This window comes from Halichoerus grypus, chromosome 10, assembly GCF_964656455.1.
Source record: "Halichoerus grypus chromosome 10, mHalGry1.hap1.1, whole genome shotgun sequence".
In the NCBI taxonomy this organism is placed as follows: Eukaryota; Metazoa; Chordata; class Mammalia; order Carnivora; family Phocidae; genus Halichoerus; species Halichoerus grypus.
The window spans coordinates 19054274-19070858 of NC_135721.1; the positions used below are offsets into that span (position 1 = coordinate 19054274).

General features: G+C 42.4%; 1 protein-coding gene across 10 annotated transcripts in view; it reads left to right on the forward strand.

The window, feature by feature from the left end:
* Window positions 1-5496: 5496 nt before the first annotated feature.
* Window positions 5497-16585, forward strand: part of NCOA1 (nuclear receptor coactivator 1) — a 239683-nt gene continuing 228594 nt past the window's right edge. For 7 of the 10 annotated variants that reach the window (XM_078056046.1, XM_078056041.1, XM_078056044.1 and 4 more), the window contains exon 1: window positions 5497-5887. The gene's annotated coding sequence lies outside the window, so the exon portion shown is untranslated. Of the gene's footprint in view, window positions 5888-6059; window positions 6413-6472; window positions 6491-16585 lie in introns of those variants that run through there. The other 3 variants (XM_078056048.1, XM_078056042.1, XM_078056043.1) reach the window with 3 other exon arrangements.

Here is a 16585-nt window from a genome sequence, read left to right on the forward strand (position 1 = left end):
TGTAATACCTACTCCTATTTAATACCACAGGCTAGAAGATACTAGCCTTGAGCAGAGTTTACATCCAGTTTAAATAAAGCAAGTTTAAGTAAATGAAGGGGGTCGACATCCAGTTTGGACTGCAAAGTAGACCCAGAGTCCTGTTGCTTTGGAAACAATAGGAGTGTAGAGGTGTTTGTCCAGAACCCCCTCCCCCTTATCTAAAACCCTATGTCTAGGTTGTAGATGACATCACTGTCAGAAAGGATTTTGACTCTCCAGGCAAGAGATGGAGGCTCCATTCTTTTTTTTTTTTTTTAAATATTTTATTTATTTATTAGAGAGTGAGCGAGAGAGAAACAGCATGAGAGGGGAGAGGGTCAGAGGGAGAAGCAGTTTCCCCACTGAGCTGGGAGCCCGATGTGGGACTCCATCCCAGGACTCCGGGATCATGACCTGACCTGAAGGCAGTCGCTTAACCAACTGAGCCACCCAGGCGCCCTGGAGGCTTCATTCTTATTGGTATAATTACAAACACCAAAGTTTCTGATATCTATGATTGTAGAGAACAAAGTTTCTCAGTGAGTAGGAAAGCAGTAGTCACTGGAAGAAGGCAGCTATGACAACACTCGACAGCTGCGATATGTCCTCGGGGGACACTGCATCCTGTTCGCGGTGCTGCTGGTTTTATCTGTGCCTGTGCTTTCAACCTGATGCATGGCTGGGAAGATTTTTACCTTCTTTGTGTGTGCTCGTTTTTATTTTCTCATGGGCAACCCTAAATGCTGAACACTCTACCGAGTGCTTTGCGTACATTATTTCATTTAATCTTTGCCGTAATTGTTGGCTAGCGTCCTATTTTACAGATGAGGACACTGAGGTCTGGTGGTATTTAAAGTGGTTCGTTCAAGGTCACACAGTTAGGAAGTGGAAGAGTCACTTTAAACCCAGGTCTCCCTAACTCAAAACATAGTCTTAATGTCTATACTTCAAGCAAATGTGGAAATGAAAGACTATTCAAAGGAACACTAACAACATTTATTTTGTGGGGCAGTGGCGGGCTCATGCACTATGGGTAGGATTGTAGATTGGAACAATTTTCCTGGAGGCCAGTTTGGCAAAAGTGTAGTAGAAAAAAATGAAGCCAGCAATTTGAGCTATCAATTAATCTAGGAATTTAACCTAAGAAAATAATTTTCAAACTGGGCACAAGGCATGCATTAGAATTATAGCAGTATTTGAAAAATAAACACACAAACAAAAAACCCAGAAACAATGTAAACATTTTTCAGTAAGGGACTGGTTAATTAAATGGCGAAAAAGACATACAATGCATGCATATTCAGCCATTTTAATGATGCAAATATATTTTACAGTAAAAGATACCAGATTCTTTTTTTTTTTTTTTTTTTTTTTTAAAGAATTTATTTATTTATTTGACAGAGAGAGACACAGCGAGAGAGGGAACACAAGCAGGGGGAGTGGGAGAGGGAGAAGCAGGCTTCCCGCGGAGCAGGGAGCCCGATTCGGGGCTCGATCCCAGGACCCCGGGATCATGACCTGAGCCGAAGGCAGACGCTTAACGACTGAGCCACCCAGGCGCCCCAAAGATACCAGATTCTTGATGAGCATTTATAGTATGATTTTATTATGTAAAATTGAATACCTTACTTATATGTGCAAATATGCAGTCGATATGTGGAAAGGTATTCACTATGTTTTTCTCTGGCTCAATAGAGGTTTTTTTTGTTTGTTTGTTTTTTTGCTTCTTTGTACTTTCCTTTATCGTTTGAATATTTTATGAATTTGTTTCATTATTACAAAACAAAAAACTATTTGAAAAAGAGTGTCAAAGTTAAATCCGTTCTTGCTTCAAAAACTGGAGTGATTTCATGTACACTAGCCAGATGTTTTATAGAACTGGGAATTTATTTTGCTCTGGAGAAAATTCAACAGGTATGTTACAGATCCTTGAGTATGTTATAAATCCTGGACCTAGGTCAATAGGACCTGGTCTAAAATCAGATCTATCTGGGCTATAAAAGTTAAATGTCTTACATTTTCATTTAAAAAATCTCTTCAAAGCACTTTCATTTAATTGGAGTCAGTCCTACTTGTTGATTGGCATTGGTACTTAGAAGTAAAGGAACTTTCACTTAAGTAGCTAAAGCAAATGGATTTCCAAGAGGCCACCTTGGGGTTCAGGAAGTAAATCTAACTATAAATCTTTTGCCCCTGTATTAATAGTTCCTCAGGGGTTAGGTAGAATTAAGGAATTGGGCCCATTTAGGAAAAGTAGATGGAACCAGAGAGGTGTTGAAAATAACTGGAAAAGAGATGGCCAATTAGGAAAAATAAAAGTGGGTTGTAAGCTCATGAAAAGATGCTCCACATCACTAGTCACTAGGGAAATGCAAATCAAAACTACCACCTCACATCCATTAGGATGGCTATTAAAAACAACACCAACAAGAAAAAAAAAACAACATAAAAAGTAAGCGTGAGCAAGGATGTGGAGAAACTGGAACACTTGTGCACTGTTGGTGGGAATGTAAAATGGTGTAGTCACTGTGGAAATCAGTATGGAGGTTCCTAAAAAAATTAAAAATAGAATTACCATATGACCCAGCGATTCCACTTCTGAGTATATACACAAAAGAATTGAAAGCAGGGTTTCAGAGATACTTGTATACCCATGTTCATTGTAGCATTATGCACAATAGCTAAAATGTGTCTATTCATGGATGAATGGATAAGCAAAATGCGGAATACTATTTAGCCTTAAAAAGGGAGGAAATTCTGCAAAATGCTACAACAGGGATAAACCTTAAGGACATTATTCTAAGTGAAATAAGTCAGACACAAAAAGACAGATATTGTATGATTCCCTTATATGATGTACTTACAGTAAGCAAAATCACAGAGACAGAAAATAGAATAGTGTTTGTCAGAGCCTGGGAGAGGAGAGAATGGAGAGTTATTGTTTAATAGGTATAGAGTTTCAATTTTACAAGATGAAAAGAGTTCTGGGGATGGATGGTGGTAATGGCTGCAAACCAATGTGAAGATAAGCTAAGATGTAAATTCTATGTAATGTGTATCTTAGCACAATAAAAAAAAGAAAAAAGTGGATTTAACTGTTTTGGCAAGTGATTATGATTTGCAGAGGAAGAAGAAAAAAGTCAAAGGGTCTTAAGAAAGAGCATAACCCTAGAAAAAAGAGTTCTTAGCATCTATGGATGGTTATGGCAATATAAATAATGCCTTAAGTTTCATCCATCATTCAACCAAATCTCAGCACTGCATGTCCTTTTTTTTTTTTTTTTTAGATTTTATTTGTTTATTTGAGAGAGAGTGAGCAAGAGAGAGAGCTCACACAAGTGGGGGGAGCAGCAAGCAGAAGGAGAAGGAGAAGTAGATTTCTCGCTGAGCAGAGAGCCGACACTAGGCTCGATCCCAGGATTTCTGGATCATGACCTGAGCAGAAGGCTGACGCTTAACTGACTGAGCCACCCAGGCATCTCAGCACTGCGTGTCCTGAGGATGTTTTAAAGTCAATTAAGCCACTGAGCTGCAGAGTGTGTGTGTGTGTGTGTTGGGGGGGGAGGCTAGAAGGAGATGCAGGAGTTATTAACAGTTGAAGCAGTGGAAACAGATGAAGTCAACCTAAGTGAGAGGAAAGGAGGATAAAATAAAATCTTGAGGTTACAAACATTTTATGCCTTTGTAAGAAAGGAGAAGCCAAGAAACGTGCTAGCACAGGGAAGGTCAGAAACAGGTAGAGGGAAAGGAGAATGATGTAGAAGAGAGAGAAGAGGGGATTTTCAAAAAAAGAGGAGTTTGCAGTGTCCATCCAGCACTGTAGAAGACCCATAGTGGGAGGACTAAAATGCCCACTGGATTTGGCAATCAGCAGGAATTAGAGTGTAGCCCGAACAGGAAGACAGTATCATCTAACCAAGTGGCTAATTTGTGGGCACCTTCACACAGTCTGGACTGGACTAGACTGGGAGGTAGGTCTTACAAAAGGGGACAACAGGGTGAACGTGGAGATGAATAGTGCTGGGTATTTCCAGCTATTATTGGGGATGGGGACTCTGTTGGTGGTTAGAGGTCCTGAGAAACCAGGTGAGGGCAAGATTTAATGAAGTACACCTAGGGTGCCAGTAACAGGTCTTTGAAAAGAATCAGTTGAATGAACATAAATGAATGAATAAATGAGTGAATGTGGGGTGTGGGTGAAAGGTTGCTTTATGAGCAGGACAGAGAGAAGATGGGTGATCGTGGGCGTGGCGGTGGATAATGGCAGAATGGAGTACCTCCCTCTGGAAGAAGCTGCCCACTGCCTCAGAGAGATGCCAGGAGGATGGCGTTTTCAAGGCAGTCAGGTTTCAGTTAGGAGGGGTGGGAAGGGTTTAAGGATTTACAGAGGTTGCTCTAGGATAGAAAACGCTGGAAGAGAAACAGCAGATAACGTTGTGAGACAGCAGCGACAGGACAGGTGAAAGCAACTAACTGGGAAAAAGGGTGCAGGAAAGGATAGATGTATGCTTTACAAAGCACTTCCGCAGCCAGTGACTCATTCATCCTTAGGACATTCCGGGGAGAGAGAGAGGTATTATATTGCCAGCCTTTGGAATGAGGGATGCTTTCCGGATAAGGCCATCACGGCTCAGAAAGCCTGTTCAGCAGCTGTTTGATTCCTCCAGTGACAAGGAACACGCCACTTTTGGAAGTAGTACTTCCATTATAGAATAAAAAAAAGCGGGTAGAAAAGAAAGGTGTGGGCCCCCTTGAGGGGAAATCTCTGTCAATGACAGACATTTTGGGTAATTCACGGAATTGCAGAGCCAGACGTGTCAGTCAGATCTTTTCATCTGTAAAACGAAGGGGGTTAGATGATCTTTCTTTTCCCCTTGTCTAACAGTCTGTGAAATCATCTAGGCAACCACCTCCCAATTTTACAGAAAAAAAAAAAAAAAAAAAAAAAGAGGCCCGCGGGATGTGTCTCTCTCAAAGTAATACAACAGATTAGTGGAGGGCCAGGCCCAGAACCGACTCCTCCCGGGGGTGCAGGGCCTCTCGCCGCTGCATCACCACCTTCTCCGAAAGATAAGCGCGGCGGGAGGCTGCAGGCCGGGCGGCCTAGCTGAAAGCACCCTGGGGTTCTAGGCGGCTTCCCGGCAGCAGTCGGAGGAACGCCCCGAGGGGAGGGGAAGAGTTGGGGCCTCCTTTCCCACACTTCGTTAGGACGCGGGCCGGGGCGGGACCGCGGCAGCCCTCCCTGGGGCGGGCGGCCGGCAGAGGGCGCGGGGCGACTCCTCTCTCCGCGGCCGGGCGGGCGAGGAGCGCGCTGCCGGGGCGCGCCGTCGGAGCTGGTGGGCGCAGGGTCGCCGCGGCCCGGCCGGACCCGAGCGCGCAGGGGCGGCGCGGCGGGCTGGGCCGCGGGGAGCGAGCGAGCGGGGCGGGGCGGGGCGGGGCGCGGAGGGGGCGGGGCCGCGAGCGGGGGGCGGTGGCGGCGGCGGCGGCAGCGGCGGCGGCGGCGGCGGCCGAGGAGGAGGAGAACATGGCGGCCGCGGAGAGCGGCTGAAATGCCTGTTCTTCAGGCCAGGCGAGCGGGAGTCTGACGCGATCCGCCGAGCCCTCCCCTCAGACGGCTGGACCGCGGCCTCGAGCGCCTCGGCCGCCCGGTTCCCTGCTGCTCCCTCGAGCGGAGCCTGCGTCTGGTTCTTTTGCATCCCCCTGCGGGGGGACCCCTGCTCCGGAGGAGGGGGCCGGAGAGCCGCGGCGGCGGCGGCGGCGGCGGCGGGCTCCCGGCCCGGGGAGCGGCGGAGGCCGCGGCGGTGCCGCCTCGGTCCCGGCGAGCGCGGCGCCCGTCAGCGCGGCCCAGAGGCGGCCGCGGCGGCAGGTGAGTGGCGGGCGGCGGGCGCCGAGCCTCCCGGTGGGTGCAGCTGTCACGAGCCGCGCGGCCGCCGAGGCCCTAGGGGGCGGGGAGCAGCTGGCGCCCCTCCGCCCCCCGCTCTCCTTTCTCTCGGTTCCGTCCCCCTCCCACTTTCCCCGAGTTCTCCCTCTGCCTCGCGCGGCTGGAGGGGGCGGAGGTCGCAGCTGTCACGGGCGCCAGCTGGGGGCTGCGCCCGCGGAGGAAATTGCTGCAGCAGCGACTTCGCGGCCCCTTTTCCCAGTTGCCCTAGTTAGCGCCTACTGGGCGAGCATCCGCGGAGGGTGCGCGAGGCTCGCGGCCGCCGGCCGGGCGTGGGGAGCGACGCCCCCAGCCCGCGGGCGCTCCCCGCCGCCGCCGCCGAGAGGGGGAGCCGGAAGTCGGCGCGGGCGCCCCTCGGCCCCGGCGCGCGCGGTGACCTTGGCAAGCCGGGCAACCTCTCCGAGTCTCGCTTGCCCGGACTGCGAAATGGGGATGACCATGGCGTGCCTTTCCGTAAGCGCAGCCTTCGACGGCGCTTCTGTTTACCCCGGCGCACTTGCTTTTACCTTCTCCCGGCGAGGGCTTTCGGAGGTAGAAAGGGGATGGATAAGTGAGATTTTGCTGTAGGGCTAGGGTTTGGTCCCCTTCCTAGGAGTCTGCTGAAAGGACCTAGGAGGGGGAGCCGACGTGTTGACTGGACGATCGGGAGGTGGGACTGGTTAATGGTCAGCGGCAGAACTCGAGCCGCCCTCCGGTCTCTCGGAAGAGAAACGGAGAAACCGGACACCAGGGTCCCTAGTCCTTACTGCCCAGCTGTGGGTTTTGTTTTGTTTTGTTCGTTTTGCTTCTTTTTAAAGCAGTCACCCCCATGGTCTAGACACTGACGATGTTAGAGGGAGACGGAAGGTTTGACAGTAAAGCCTGTGTGTGTGTGACAAGGACAGTCCACGGTGCTTTGGCTGCAGAGTTTGTTGGGGAGGAAAACTTAAAGCTGGAGGATCTTTTAGCCTTTCATGCTTGGCTCTCCTCGTTCACTGTAGAAACGTCGAAGAGGCAGGTGTCCTTGTGGAGAAGGTGACATTTCTTTTTTTTTCTTTTGAGAGGGCGAATTTTTAATGTCGAGTATGATGATGGTGAATGAAGGGTTCTTGAGCGAATTGCAGTCCCAGCACCCTCTGTTGATGCCAAGAGTAATCTCTGTGGTGATGATTTGTGAGGGCTGAGGCTTACACTTAAGTGATTAAGAAATCTTCAAGTGTCTGTGTAAACCATCGCTGTGGTGGAGCTTGCTGTGCTGCTGAAGGGATGGATATCAAGGGTTAAATTTGTTTGAGGTTTGTCTCTTCTTCTGGAATTGGTTGGAGGTTAGGCTCAAAAAAAAAAAAAAAAAAAAAAGAAAAGAAAAAAAAAGAAAAAAAAAAAGTTGGCCAAAGGGGCCTCTCAGCTTGTTTCACAGAAGCTATGATGTAGTAGGAAGGGGGTCAGATTTCTTCATGTTGAGAATAATGTGAAAAGAAAGTATTTGCTTGGGTCTTTTGGCTCTTGAACTAGAAATAGTTTTGGGTGAAAGGTAGCAGTGGGGTTTGATTGAGCTTAATAAATGGTCATTCCTTGAATTATTTGTCATAAACTAGATACAATTTGGATGTGTTTCTATTTTATCTCCTGTACTTTGTGGGAAGGTCTAATTTGGTTTTGTGAACTAGCATCTGAAACGTTTTCCCTCCATTTCTTATTCAGACTTCATGCTTTGGGAACAGTGGATCAAAAAGGGGACCTGAATAGGGAAATGCATGGTTTGGAGAGAAAATGGAGGGGTGTTGCTTATAAGAACAGGTGTTTGGTTTGATTTTTGTAGACATTTTACACTGCTCATTTATTACGTTTATTTAACTCATAAGGAAGTTTGAGGTATAAGGTGCAAAACTTGAATTTGACATAGTTTGTCAAAATCTCTTCCTCATTTCTTTCTGAGAAAATCTGTAGGATTGTGTCTATTAAATTGCTTTTTGTGTGGTTTAAGCCAAGGGAGTATTTTAGATCTGCATTTTTGGGTAAGTGGTTTTATTGAAAAAAAGTGCTTGATGGAACTAATGGTGATTGTTCCACTTAAACTGGGATTATATAGACAATGCATTTTCCTCCCTCTTTCTGCCAACATTTGTTTTTCTTTCTCCCTCAATTCTAGGGTTTCATTTCTAGAAATCTGGGCTGGAAACAGAAGCAGCAGTTTGTATAATCCCAAGAATTTGCTTATGCCAGGAAGCTGTAAGGGTAGCATGAAGTGGGTGTGATATAAAGATACTGCTACTACTTAAGACATTTAACTGTTGAGGGAGTCTAGGGTCAAATTTAATTTTTGTTGAATTTCCTGTTTTGTGTGTATGTGTTAATCTTTTGGTGGGCAGAGGATTGGGTTGCTATGGTGCTGACTGGTATATATTGTGAAAGTGCTGGCAACATTTCATGCTTTTACTCTATAGGGAAGGGTGGTAAACAAGCCTAAATAATTTAAAGATGTTCTCAGGATGGAATGTTCTCTGCATGTACTCTTGATCCTGCTAATCCAATGACTGGTCTTCACCAGGACTAAATGTTGAGTAAGTGATGAGCGTGGTGTAGAGGTGCTGAAAGGTGGAGTGTGGGAGAGAGGATATTGGACATTCCTTGAAAATCTTTTCTCTCTTGGATTATATATCACAGTGTGATTTCTAATTGTTTTTCAAAGACTTTTAGCCCTCCCTTATTTGTTGTCATCAATTTTATATACCTTCTCTTAGAGAGAGACTACCTCTTTTCCTTACTTTAGTTTCTTTTTTTTTGCCTCATCCTCCAAGGGCTCCACATTGTTTGAATATAATGTGGCATATCTTTTGGAGTTAGTTGGCCTTAAACCCTATGGCCTGACATAGCTTTCATTTTAGGGCAAGTATAGGAGGTCAGTATAAGCACACACTACCTGAAAGTCTTGGGGCACGGGAAGAGATCCCTAGGATGCTCATTATTATCTTGGTAGTGGTTTTTGCCTTCTACATAGGATAATCACAAGAATTCTCAGAGGGCCATCAACTGCTTTCCTGGCAGAGGTCCAAAACCACGTGGTAGGCTTCTTTTTTACATTACCTGCAAATACCAGGCACAGATGGGAGTGTGGGACTGGGTGAAAATTCATGCCATCCAGGAGTTGAATCAGGTCTGGGCTTCAGAGCTGCACAAATTTCTCACCATGGTGTACAACTTTCCTACCCACTGGGACAGACTAGACTGTATATACAGGAAAGGACTTCCTTGTTGCTTCTTTCCTCGGTTAACCACTAGTTTAGCCTTTGGTCATTGGTCACTGAGATTGGGCCTTGTGGCCTCTGACCTCTTTTCTTTGAGATGAGGTCTAGTCATTTCAAGCCTTTCCTTCTTCTCCCTTCTTTATATTTTAGCTAGACTTTGTACCTTTCTCTCAACATATGGGGTTAGAGGTCGTAAAATGGCCTAGTGGCAACTGGGTACTGTACTTGGTTGCTTAAAGAAGTGCAGGAATTTTTCTGTAGTTCTGGACAGTGTTTTATGGGTGTACAGTATTTGGATTATAGATATTTGGAATATAGAAAAATGGTTATTTTATATTTCCACAGGATATGTGGTTGAAGAAGAGAAATTATTACAAAACACTGACATCAACATATAAATCCAATTCGGAGGTGCAAGCAGAGTGGGTTGTTGTATCCATGCTTCCTCCCCCATACCCCCATCTGCAGCACAGTATTTTTGAGGCTCCTTGAAGTGACAGGCTTTTAGAAAAGCTTAGTATAGTTACCATATTTTGAAGATAAATAGCTTATGCCAAAACAGAAGCTATAGTCACTTGAGTTGTGTAAGACTTGAAATTAATCACCCTCTAGTCACCCTCATCTTACATATATTTTGATCTAATCTCTCCCCATGGATGTTTTAGTGTAGAGAGCCGGGAAGTTTAGCTTTACTGAGACATCCTTGACCCGACCATTGGGAACAGACAGATGAGACTGATAACATTAGGTGCAGGCGAAGAGGCAAAATACAACTATAAACAGGACTAGAATTCTAATAATACTGCGGTGTCCACTGTTTCCAGAGTGATACTTTAACTTTGCTCTTCTAGTTTATACTTTTGAGGCAAGTTTTAGGTTTCTTTTGGAAATGGCGGTTTGACTTCAGAAAGGGATGATGTCCTGGCTCTTCCAGATACTTAGTAGATATAACCTTGGGCTAGTTATGTAACCATACTAAACCCCAGGTTTTCATGTGTAAAATCGAAATAATGTACTTACCCCTCATATTGTTATGATCTTTAAATTATTAAATAACAAAATAGGTCTAGCATAATGATTGGCACAAAGTAAGACTTTAATAATGTTTTCTTACACTAATGTTACCAAAACATACCACTATCTAATCCATCACCAAATTCTGATTCTTTTCTCTGCAATTTGGATTTCCCCCTTTATTTCTGGTTCTTCAATCTGGTCCTCCTGTCATTTTGCACATGGAGTGAAGAGAGTCACATCGATTCTGGGGGCCTGAGTTTCTTTATCATTAAATCAGCATATTGGACTGATTTCACATTTTTTCCTTGTGCTAAATTCTTTGATTTGTAGGTTTATAGCTGTTTGCATGCGTTTGCCTAATTCATCCTACACAGAAATGCTTAAAAAATTCCTTTCCAAAATGGTTTTTCATGTTATTGTTTGTAGCGGAGACTTTCTGTGGGCAAATTTATCAAATGTAAATAATTTAAGCAGTACTTATATTTCTCATTCCAGAAAATTTGCTGCAGATGGCATGTGTAGAAATGCTTTGTAAACTGTAAAGTGCTACACAAGTGAAGAAAGTGTTATAATCACCTGTACATATCTTGCTTTGATTTTATATGTTTCATTTTCTTTATTTAAATTGTTTCCTTTTCCTTTATCGCTTGACCTTCAAAAACAGGGTCAGAGTAGGTCTGTTCTCTAGAAAGCGCGATTTTTATCACTCCCTTAGCATCAATTGCTCAGTTTTTTCAATAATATTAAATTTCTTATTTCTTATTTCTTTTTCTTTTTCTTTCTTTTGGAAAGAAATCCTTTTTTTAAAATTGTATGTTGAATTGTTTCCTAATTAGGTTGGAACAGTCCTTGAGATGGCATGAACCACACAATTTTTTAAAAAATAATGTATTAAAATTTTTTTTAATTTAGATTCATTGAGTTAACATATACTGTATTGTTAGTTTCAGGGGTAGAATTTAGTGGTTCATCAGTTGCATATTATACCAAGTGCTCATTACATCAAGTGCTCTGCTTAATGCCCATCACCCAATTAGAACCACACCACTTAAAGGGGCCTTAATGGTAATTTAGCACAATCTCCTTAATATTACAGATGAGAAGACTAAGGCCAGGCAAATATAATAATTTTCATGGGTCACGTACTTAGTGGCATTACTTAGGCAAGAACCCAGGTATTTGGCTTCCAGGCTTCCTTATGAGAGGTTTTGTTTTGTTTTAGTATTTGAAAGTTACTACAAAGATTTTAAATTTTAAGAATTTTAGTAAGCTTTTAAGTAATGTGTAAGTGAGGAGGAAAGGAGTATTTTTATTTTTTGGCCAAAAATTGTCAAATATTGCAATAAAGTATTAATCAGGAATTACTTAAGGCTGTTCTCTCAAAAACTACAAAAGTGCCTCGAGAGAAATGTCTGCTTTTCTTGTATGGCCCTTATTCAGAGTCAGCAAATATTTCTTGAGTGCTGTCTCCGAGACACACTGTACTCAGGTACTGTGCTTGTTTTGCATGTTACATTTTATAAACGAGGAAACAAGGCTCAGGGTGGTTAAGTGGTTGGTGTAAGATTGCACAGCTTGTAGGTATTAGGGATGACATTTGAGTCAGGGTCTTCTGACCTGAAATCACAGGCATCCCTTTACTTTATTTATTAAAAAAAAAAAATTTTAGGGGCGCCTGGGTGGCTCAGTTGGTTAAGCAACTGCCTTCGGCTCAGGTCATGATCCCGGAGTCCCGGGATCGAGTCCCGCATCGGGCTCCCTGCTCGGCAGGGAGTCTGCTTCTCCCTCTGACCCTCCTCCCTCTCATGCTCTCTGTCTCTCATTCTCTCTCTCTCAAATAAATAAATAAAATCTTTAAAAAAAAAAAAAAATTTTATTTATTTATTTACTTAGGGCGCGCGCAGTCTGAAGCAGACTCCCAGGGGCTCGATCTCACGACCCCAAGACCATGACCTGAGCCTAAATCCAGAGTCTGAGGCTTAACCAACTGCGACAGTCAGGTGCTCCGTCACCTTTGAACTGGCTTCTCTCCAAGAGTGTTTGCCACAGTTGGCCACATTGAAGCCCTCCTTTCCTTTCTGGGCTTTCTCTGTTCCTTACATGTGCAGTGGAGACTCCTGTAATCTCCTTGCTTTCTGATGACTCAGGAGCCCATATATACCAGTTGCTTAATGATAGTGTCACTTTAAGATTTTTGTGCTGTTTCTCATCTCACCTTTGTACTTCAGTAATGTTGATTCTTTGGTGCTTCTGTCTAGGTAAGCTTATCTTTGAATGGTTGGTTTTGGATTCTTAGCAATAAAATTCTGCCTCTCAAGTTTCGTTAGCATTTAAATAGCTAAAGCTCGGGTGGTTTTTGTTTTGTTTTTGTTTTTTTTTTCCATTTGGAATAAATTGCTTGGTCATTCTCTGTGTTTCCACTTGTACTTTTTTTTTTTAATGTAGGCTCCACGCTGGGCGTGGAGCCCAGTGTTGGGCTTGAACTCAGACCCTGAGATCAAGATCTGAGCTGAGATCAAGAGTCGGACACTTAACTGAGCGCCACCCAGGCGCCCCTCCGCTTGTGCTTTGAATGGTTGATCTCATTCTGATAGCTTTAATATAGTACATCTTAAAGTTTTAGTTTGCCTATATGATTAAAATATTTACATGCTTTTATTATCAAATATAGATTTGATTGTTTAATGGAAGATACTCTATGTGAGTGTATATAAGATATTACACCATATTTGACCAGATAGGTGAAGGATGAAATGTCCTTGCTTTTTGAAAGCACCTGTATGTGTAACACTGGCTTTACTTTGGTGAGTTTGTTTGGAGGAAATCAGGGGGAAAAGTTGCTTGTCATCTCATACCTCCATCTCCATTCCAGGTGGTACAGGAAGTCTGTAATTGAATTTCTAAGTAGCCACTCATTCATTCAAGACATAGTTATATAAGTACCTACTTTGTTCAAGGTGCTGTGTTGTTAAAAGATAGGGAAGTTAAAAGATAAGATACAAATCCTGTTCTTAAGGAGATTATGACCTAAGAGAGGTGATAAGACGAACACACAAATACCTATAATACTGATTGAATGTGATGAGTGCTATGAGAGAGGTATGAAATAGTACTTTGAGGATTCAGGAGAGGGAGCAGTTATTCTCATTTGAGAGTGATCAGGGGAGGTTTCATGCAGGGCTCTGGGTGGACCAGAACATTGAAGGCAGGGGATGATTTGTATGTGAGTGAGGGTGAGGAGAGCAGTATATTAAGGAAGATTAAATAGCAAAGATGAAAGGACAGAAAAGCTTGGGATTATTTAGGAGTAATGAAAGGGGAAAGTGCAAGGAGGAGGGTGGCACCAGCTGAAGGAGGAGGAGGGAACCAGATGCTGTAGGTGCAGGAGCAAGACATTGCAGGGTTTTAATGGAGGGAGGTGGTGGGGAACAGCGAAGTCTGCAGATCTGGATGAGATCTATGAGAAATGTCAGTTTTCCAAATTTACATAGATTTTTTTTGGCAGGTTTTACACCCCAAATTTTATATTTTCATAGTTTTTGAAATGATTCCATATGTAAGGCTTACCACACTAGGAACTTATTCACTCGTTTTTATGTATATTTGAGAACAGATTATGTGTTTTTTTTGATAGGAGTTAGTACAAAATCTTTTTCACTGGCTTATACTTTTTTTTTTTTTTAAAGCAGTAGCTGTTTTTTTTAAATAGAGTATTATCATTTGGCATTTATGCAGTGGACTTGTTTTTTAAGTGTAAAAATGTCATCTCCTTGTAAAAATATAAGTGTATTTCTCTGTATAAGTGAGGTTGGTCATGTAAGTTGAAAGTCCCTGGCTCTCAATATAGTTCATGATTTATTTTACTGATTTATTTATGCCCTGCCATGTTCCAAAAAAGGATTTAAGGCAGGATATGTCATGAAGAGTCTTGGACCTTGTTCTAGCCCTGTCTATTATTTGACTGAACTGCTAGCCAACGTTACACTGAGGGAACAGTGTTGAAGACAACTGGTGTCACAGAATGTGCTGCATTTGTGTCTTTTGCCAAACCGGTAGTAATTCAGAGATGGAGACAATATAATTAGACTACCTTTAAAGATAACTCCTTTAAACTTTGCTAGCTGGTGAGGGAAATTGGCTGGAGGGTACCGATAGAGCTTTGACCCTTGAGAGCCCAGGCACAGTTAGAATCATGGTGTCCACGGTACAGTTTACATAAAATTATCTGGGAAATGGGAAAAATGTTAGAGATCTGTAAGGAAGGTTTTTTTTTTTTTTTCCAGTCTGTTGTGATGTTTTACAGTTTATAGGGGCCTGGGTAACTGGATTTACCAATTTGTTACTTTAAATAGTAGACTCTTAACATACTTTGTATTGTAGTAGGGAGTCACCATGCAGATCTTTTGTATAATATTTCATAGAGGTTAACTGGTCATTAAGGCAAAGGTCTTAAGAATTGTCAAACTTAAAAGTGACTTACTCATTTTTCTTTCACAAAAGCACAGAGGTTCCAAATTTGCTGACATTTTCTGTGGCAAGTGGCTGTGAGTAGTGTGCTGCCTAGCAGATATTTGTGAAAAATAAGCACACTTACTTTATCTCCCCCTTTGGCATGATGGTAAGTTCTTAACAGTGACTCACCAAGTAACTACCTTTCAGAACAAAATAAAATTCAGTGTTATAGACAGAGGTTATTGAAAATGAATATTTAGAACTATTTCCATCATTATTGGGTTTAATTGCTGAAAATGATGTGTGTAACTTTAAGAATGTTTTTATACAAACGTTTGAACTTAGGAAACAAAATTTTCTAACCTGTATAGAAACCTTGTAAAAGGTTTTAGTGGTTTTTCACTGGCTTATACTTTTTAGTGATTTTGTGCCTTTCTCTTGAAAATATAAAAAAGCAATACCATTTGATTTATTAGGAAGAACAACTGGTTGTCATCAGGAAATATGGAAATGCACTAGCTGAACTGTAGCAAAAACCTTTGCATAAATGGTCAGTGGGATTGAAAATTGAATATCATATCATGTTTTATACAGTGCAGGAAGTGATGCAGTTCTTTCATTTGGTTTTACCCATCTTTGTGAAATAGATATATTTTGACTATGATAGCCGTTAAAATAAAATAAAATAGTTATTTACTATAAAAATGAACTGAAATTTAGAACCAGACTTCAAGTTGCCATATTACAAAATATGAAAGCAAAATTAAAAAATAACAAACCGTGTTCAATCACATTACTCTCACCAAAAACAGTGGTATTAATAATTGTGTTTATCAGGAATAGCACAAAACTTTGTCATAAATAAGTAGTATAAGTGCTTTAGAATTATTTATTTTATTATAAGAAATGTCATTCTGTTAAATTTCCATTTTTTGTGTGTGCTTTACAAGGTACATAATTTATTGATCTGGTGTGCACTGTATATAAATTATAAATAAATATACATATATGGCTCCCTATTCAAAAACTTTTAAACTGTGGAGTATATGATAGAAAATGGTTATCAGTGTTTTCTAGCAGGGGTTCTTAACTAAGAACCCATGGAATTCATAGACTAAGAGTCTCTAGATAGGCTTTAGAGGGTGGCTTTAGAGGGTCTGTGAATACTCTGAGATTATATGCAAAATTTTGTGAGTGTGTGCATTTCTCTGGGGAGAAGGTCTATAGCTTTTACCAAATTCCCAAAAGGGTTCATGACCTCCCCAAAGGTTAAAACCTCTGTTGTTAAGGACCGGGACCTCAATAACTCCATTCATCCAGTCTTCCCTCTTGCCAAGTTTAATGGATATATCTGATGTCATTACTCAAGCCTGCAGTATGACTGGATTTGCAGTCTATTTTTCCATTTTGCAATAGATGTGATTACACTGCCTTTGGCCTTTACAGATGTTTGAGTTCTATTTGTTGCACAACTACCTGGCCTTCATCACTTGGCTGCTCCTATATATCATTTCCCACCTCTGCCCTCCTAAACCCCAATCAAAAAGAGTGGACCTTTTGTAGGTATGTGGAGATGGGAATGCATATAGGTATGGCAGAGCCCAGTATCAGTTCAAGTGTAGGGAGACCCTCCTGGGTAGGCTGGAATTCACAGTTGCTGTGCTTTTAAACTCTTTCGTTCTAGCATTTGACTCTCAGCTTTCTAGAGTCCTTAGGGTCTGATTTGACATATGCTAGAAATACTTTCCAAGTTTGATCAGCTGCTTAGATCTATTCCTTTTTCTCCTCACTGTCATCGTTCTGATTTAGGCCTAATTATTGTGATGGTGTCCAAGGTGGTCTCACTCTCCCCAGTGAGTTCCTTTTTAAGTCTGTCCTAAATTTTGTTTTGGGGTGATCATCCTAATTTTTATTTTCATTGTGTTATTTGCTT